The sequence below is a fragment of the Eucalyptus grandis genome, chromosome 7 (assembly GCF_016545825.1).
Source record: "Eucalyptus grandis isolate ANBG69807.140 chromosome 7, ASM1654582v1, whole genome shotgun sequence".
Classification (NCBI taxonomy): Eukaryota; Viridiplantae; Streptophyta; class Magnoliopsida; order Myrtales; family Myrtaceae; genus Eucalyptus; species Eucalyptus grandis.
Window position 1 is genome coordinate 20,424,926 of NC_052618.1, and position 6,246 is coordinate 20,431,171.

The following is a 6,246-nucleotide window of genomic DNA, read 5'->3' on the forward strand; positions in this document are numbered from 1 at the left end:
ATGCAAAAGGCCCAACCACATTTTTATTGAGTAGAATGGGCTCACCACACTTCCCGGCCACATGGGGGTGTCAACTTGGATCTTAAAACACGGTAAGGCAAATCGCGAGCAACATGAAGTAACTATGGCTCAATCCAAAAATCCATTTGAAGTGTTAGATTTTATAAAAATATTCAAAGGGGTAGCTAGTGTTAGGTCCTGTTTGATTCAGCATTTGGAAGGAGCTTTTGGACTCTAAGGGGGTTTGGTCGAATACAAACATATTTGGTTCGATTTTTTGGAGGACTTTGGCAAGATACAATTGCATCTCCAAATGGCTCTAAGAGCATTTAGCTTAAAGCAACTCCTAAAATCTTTTGGGAAGTTACATCTTTAGAATGCAAGTCCCATTACTATTGACATGTATTGTTCATCTTCTCCATAGAAACGAACAAAGGCTGATGATCGCTGGCCAAGGGGTTGCTTGTGAAAGGGCTAGTACGCACACCTAGAGGGGGGTGAATAGGTGTAAATAAAAATTTATTCGCAAGACTTAATAAAATAAATTGCCTTTTAAAAGATTGGCTAAGGATGTAAACGACTTTGAATGATTCTATAAAAACAATTATATAAAGCAATGAGATAAGGAGTTAAGGAAAGAGAATTGGAACACAAGATTTATAGTGGTTCGGCTTAATCCAAACCTACGTCTACTCTCCCACGCTGACAACCCACTGACTGAATTCCACTATAAATCAAAAGAGATTATACAGCTTGTGATCTTAGACTTCCTCAGTGGAGAGTCTTAGTTAGTCTCTTCACAAAGTCTCACTATAGGTGCGTTTGGGAAGACTTTTGGGGAAAGTCTTTTGAAAAATGCAAAAACCTTTAAGTTGAAGATATTTTATAAAATACAAACTGTGTTTGGTAAATTATACTTTGAAAGCACATTTGAAGTACCTTTGGGCAAAATGGTGTTTGGGGGTTCAAAAAGGGCTTTGATGATAAAAAAGAAATTATCAAAAGAAAAAAAAAATGACTGGTGAGGACAAGTGGCCGCTGGTGAGGCAGGTGGCCGCCGATGGCCTTGCGGTACCGGCCACCAGCCGAGGTAGGGGACCCTGCCGCCCTTCACGGAGGTTGGCCAACCAGATTTGGGTCCGTTGAAGGTTGTGTGAACTCGAGGCGATCGGCGCGCCCTGCATTTGGGTTGCGGGAGGTCGCGTGACTTCACGGCAACCGACGTGACCTAGATCTCGGTCGTCGGAGGTCGCGTGACTCGCAGCGACCATATCTAGATCGCATCGGTCGCCGCGAGGTCGTGTGATCTTCGGCAACCTGCACTCGCGGCGACCAGCATGACCTAGATTTGTGTCGTGCCTAGGGTCGTGGCGACGCTACTCGCGGGCGGTCTCTGGGACTCGCGGGCAGTTGCTGTGACTCACCGGGGTCGCGCGACTGGCTGGTGATGGTTGCCGCAACTAGCCGGTGACGGTCGCCACGACCTTGCCGACCTCAGTCATGACCTCGTCTAAGTGAGCTCTCTAATCGGCGACGTGGCCGGAGAAGGAAGATGAACAATACCTGAGGCATTTTGAGTATGCTGAAAGCCCAAGGCAGCCTAGGACATGCCTTGGGCTTTTAGCCTTGCAAATGCTAGCATCCCCCCAAAGCCCCTTGCAAAGTAGTTCCCAAACACCTCCATTTTGGCCCAAAGGCCTTTAGGCCCCCAAAGCCCATTCAAAAGCAGTTCCCAAACACACCCTATGTGCTTCTCTCTTTGTATACAATTTGAGCTTGATGAATTGAAAGAACAAGGAACTAAGAGATTCGTACTTTGAAATTCTTCTTTCATGCACTGTTTCGAACAACTGAAGAGTTCGCCTTAAATACTCCTTAATGCCTTCACAACCGTTGGCACTTTCCAAAAGAATTCTTCCAATCTACCCGTTGGACAGAATCAATTAAGGTGATCTCGAGTCGTTGAAAGATGAGTGATGAAAGCCTGTCAATCCTGTTCGCCCATACAATCAGGATCTTTGGTTTCCATAAGTAGAACCATCTAAGTTTGCTCGCTTTCAAAAGATCTTCAAATCAAAGTAGATTCCAATAAGAATAATCAATCTTACTGAAGATGTATCCAGCCAAAAAGGTCTTCCAAAACCATACGAATCAAATTCTTGAAGATAATCCGTCATCTGGATAAGTCTTCTTTCTTCGTTTGGAAACTGTCAGTGAGGGTAGACTTTAAGTCTTGAGTCTGGCGGTCTTCAGACTTTGACAACATAGTCTGGAGTTCTTTAGACCTTAACACTTGAGTTTAGAAGTCTTCAGACTAGACTAATAAAAACGTTTTGTCAACTTCAAAACAATAAAGAAGTTTTCTCCAACAATCTCCCCATTTTTTATGGTGACAAAACTTTCCTGCAGATTTGAAAACTTTTTGTCTTGCAAAACAACACTTAAGCAATACATGATAACTTATAAAAATAAGTTGATTAGGACTTGGATAGTATCAATTTTGCAACCACAGAAAACATGTTAAGCCTACAAGATAACTATCCATCCACAATCAGTATCTCAGGCTAAGTTATTGCAAGCATCAAAGATTCAAATCATGATAGCAATCAAGATCCAAAGTCAAAAGTCCACAACTAAACAAAAATACCAAAGTCTAAAAAGATCATCAAAAGATAAACAAAAGATAAAGTCAAATCAGCACACTCTCCTCCTTTTTATCAACAGCAAAAAGTGGAGAATAAGCAAAAATAGTTGAGTAAAAAGAGTGGTGTGAAAATCATGACTGTTTGGGCAAGCGAACAAGCTAGAATTCCCCCATAGAACTCACTGTCTTCTCAAGCTTTTCAAAAGCCTCCTTCAGTTGCTATAACTCTTCACCCTTTACAAAGTATCTTGCACTTGATTCTTCAGACGAGTAACTGTTCTTGCAACGAAAATGAAGTAGTTAAGAAAGCCTTTTTGAGATCCTTTATCTCATACTCCAAACCATATTGCTGTCTCCTTAAATCCAACATAATATCCAGTAATCTTGAAAATTCTGCTGATTGTTCTGGTGCAGAACTGGGTCCAGCCAAATTTGTTCCTAAAGTCTTGAGATTGTAGGGTTCTTCAGTAGTTCATCTACTAAGACTAGCAGTGAATGCCTTAAGGTCTGGTTCTAGATGATGAGAGGCATACACGTCCTTTGGATTTGCTGCAAATCGACTAACATCACTAGTTATAATAGGTGAAGAAATACCTTGTTTTTCAGCAGCTCCCCTTGTTTGTGTGCCTTTAGGTGGAGAAGTGATTTCTTCTTCCTTTTCAGCTTCAGCTTTAGCACCAAAGTGATGTTTTTCTTTGTCTTTCTCTTCAATAGTTTCACTCCTTGTCTTTTTTGAATCACTCGACAAGGATACAACCAATGTAGGCTCAAATGAATCATCTCGAGCCTCTTCTTCCTCTTCTTCTCTTCTTTCTTCCTCTTCCTCTTCGTCTCGCTTCTCTTCTCTTCTTCACTTCTTCTTCCTTCATCTCTTCTCTCGTCTCTTCCCCGGTCTCTCTTCCTTATGTCTCTTGAAAGTTAACATAACTCTGTAAATTTCGAAGGGCAAAGGTGGAGAGAGTGATGTCATCCTTATCATCTTCATCTTCCAAGATAAGGGCTCTTCTTTTTTGGATAGGTTCTGTCATTGGTTCTTTGCCTTTCCATTTTGATGCTGCAAAGCTTTGTTTTGCCTTGACAAGGGATTGCTCCTTCATTCGCTCTAACACCTTGTTGAGTTCCTTTAGACGCATCTTGGTAACCATTTTCAATCCAATTACCATAGGAGCAATGCTTCGCAAGCACAAAGGAGCAGGTAAATGAATGTTGAAGTGTCTGAAGATTCTTGTGATAAAAGCAGAGTATGGGAGTTGTCCCTTGTCTTTCACCATTATCTTGTACATGTGCATCGGGATAGTGTGAGGCAGAGAGAACTTGTAGCCAATGTTGATGGCATACATCAATTTTGCTTCGTAACGAGATATATCAATCTTGGATGTTGATTTTAGACGGATGCGCTGATCACGATTTTATGCAGCAATATATTGGAGGCATTCATTCTAGTGTAGGAGATCTTGTCTTTAACAAACCTGTCTTTTACCAATTCTAGTGTAGCGTGAGGAATGGACACACTGATTGGTTGGAAACATGCTCTTTCCACCCCAATCAAGTCAACCAAAATATCCACATCGACCAAAAATTCCTTATCCTTAACGGTAAAAGAGAATCTATTCGCATCTAAAAAAGATAGATTCAAATGGAAATAGGCTGTGAGTTCTGGATAAGCAATTGTTGTCTCATAACAAAAACGCTCTAATTGAAGAAGTGCAAGTTTTCCCTCAGATTTACTTTGCACGAGATGATGTATATTATAGACAGGTAATCAAGAAAATCAACATCAACGCTTCTAGGTTCATAACCCCTTTCTTCATCGTTTTGAATAAACCTTCTTGTGGTCCTTTGATCTGAATAGACTCGCCCATCATCACCAACATTTGCAGCCACTCCCATCCTAGCCTAAAAATGTGTGACCATTCTTTGTCATCATCCTTTCCTTTTGGCTGATTAATTTTCCGTAAATCACATGACTTAAGAAAGCAACACGAGTCAACCAAAACTCGCATTTGCTAAACTTAGCATACAACTGATGCATCCTTAAAGTATAGAGCACTAATCTCAAATGATTCTTGTGCTCTTCATCAATTCTCGAATAGATCGAGATATCATCAATGAACACGATCACGAACTGATCTAGATATTCCTTAAACATTATGTTCATCAAATCCATGGAGGCATCTAGAGCATTCGTCAACTCGAATGGCATCACTGTAAACTCATAATGACCATACCGAGTACAAAATGCTAACTTAGGAATATCCTCATTCCTAATCCTCAGCTGATGATATCCCGTCCTCAAATCAATCATCGAGAATATTGACGCTCTTTGTAATTGATCGAACAAATCATCGATCCGTGGAAGTGGGTACTTGTTCTTGATCGTTACCGGATTGAGTTGTTGATAGTTAATGCACAAACGCAACAAACCATCTTTCTTCTTTACAAACAGAATTGGTGCTTCCCAAGGTGATGCACTGGGACGAATAAATCATTTATCCAACAACTCTTGCATCTGCACCTTCAGTTCTTTCAACTCAGATAACGCCATCCGATAAGGTGCCTTTGAGATCGGCTCTGTCCCTAGAGCTAGCTCAATCACGAACTTTATTTTTCTTTCTAGAGGAAGACATGGCAGTTCTTTTGGAAATACATCTAGAAACTCTATACCACTGAAATGTCCTCCACTTTCAGTTCCACAACTATCATATCCACTATCACGCTCTAATCCTCAAGCATGCACACATCCTTCTACTTGTTTGATTTTATAATGCGATATCCCAGGACTATGTATCACCGACCCTTTCATTTTTAATAGCACATGCGGAAGCAGTTATAAATCCTTAGACAATAAAACGATGGAATAGAAAAGTAATGCCATATTTTTCATATTGAAATTCACAATCATATTTTTATACAGAGCATAACTCAAAGTATTTCACAAACTATTCACGACTTTCTAATTTCACTCTATTCACATTAAAACAGGATTCACAAAAGAGGATGGGATCTCAGTCCTCATCCGGGTCGTACTCAGGATCATCCTGATCCTCTTCTAACTCTTCTTCACTAAGCTCGTTTCCTTCAAGCTCTTCATTTTTTTCTGGCTCATCGTCATCTTTTGATTCCTCCTCAGACTCATCTACGAGCCTAAAATGTTGCCCCACAACCGGGATGAGCCTACGTCTTAGCAAGTTCTACCCCACTAAGACTCGATTATGAAATCAATACACCACATGGTTGCCTAAGCACAACACAAGTCAGAAGACTTACATTGGCATCAGTTCCAACCTATAATTCAAGGTTATATACAAATGCTTCATATATCACATCAAATAGTCAATCAAATCACGAAATCAAATCAATGATTGACCAATCGACTTAGTCGATTACATGTCAGTCATATCTTTTTTAGGTCATTCACATCTCCACTGTATAACCTCAAATAGTACACTTAGTCACAAAGCTCCATTAATGCTCTCGGACGTCGTTTTCACCAAGGTGACGTAAGTAATAGATAGTCTATGTGCATTCTTTAAAGCGCTGTTTTTGCTAGTGATATTCCTCATCACCGAACCACGCTCGTCATAGGTCATAGACAGTCTACG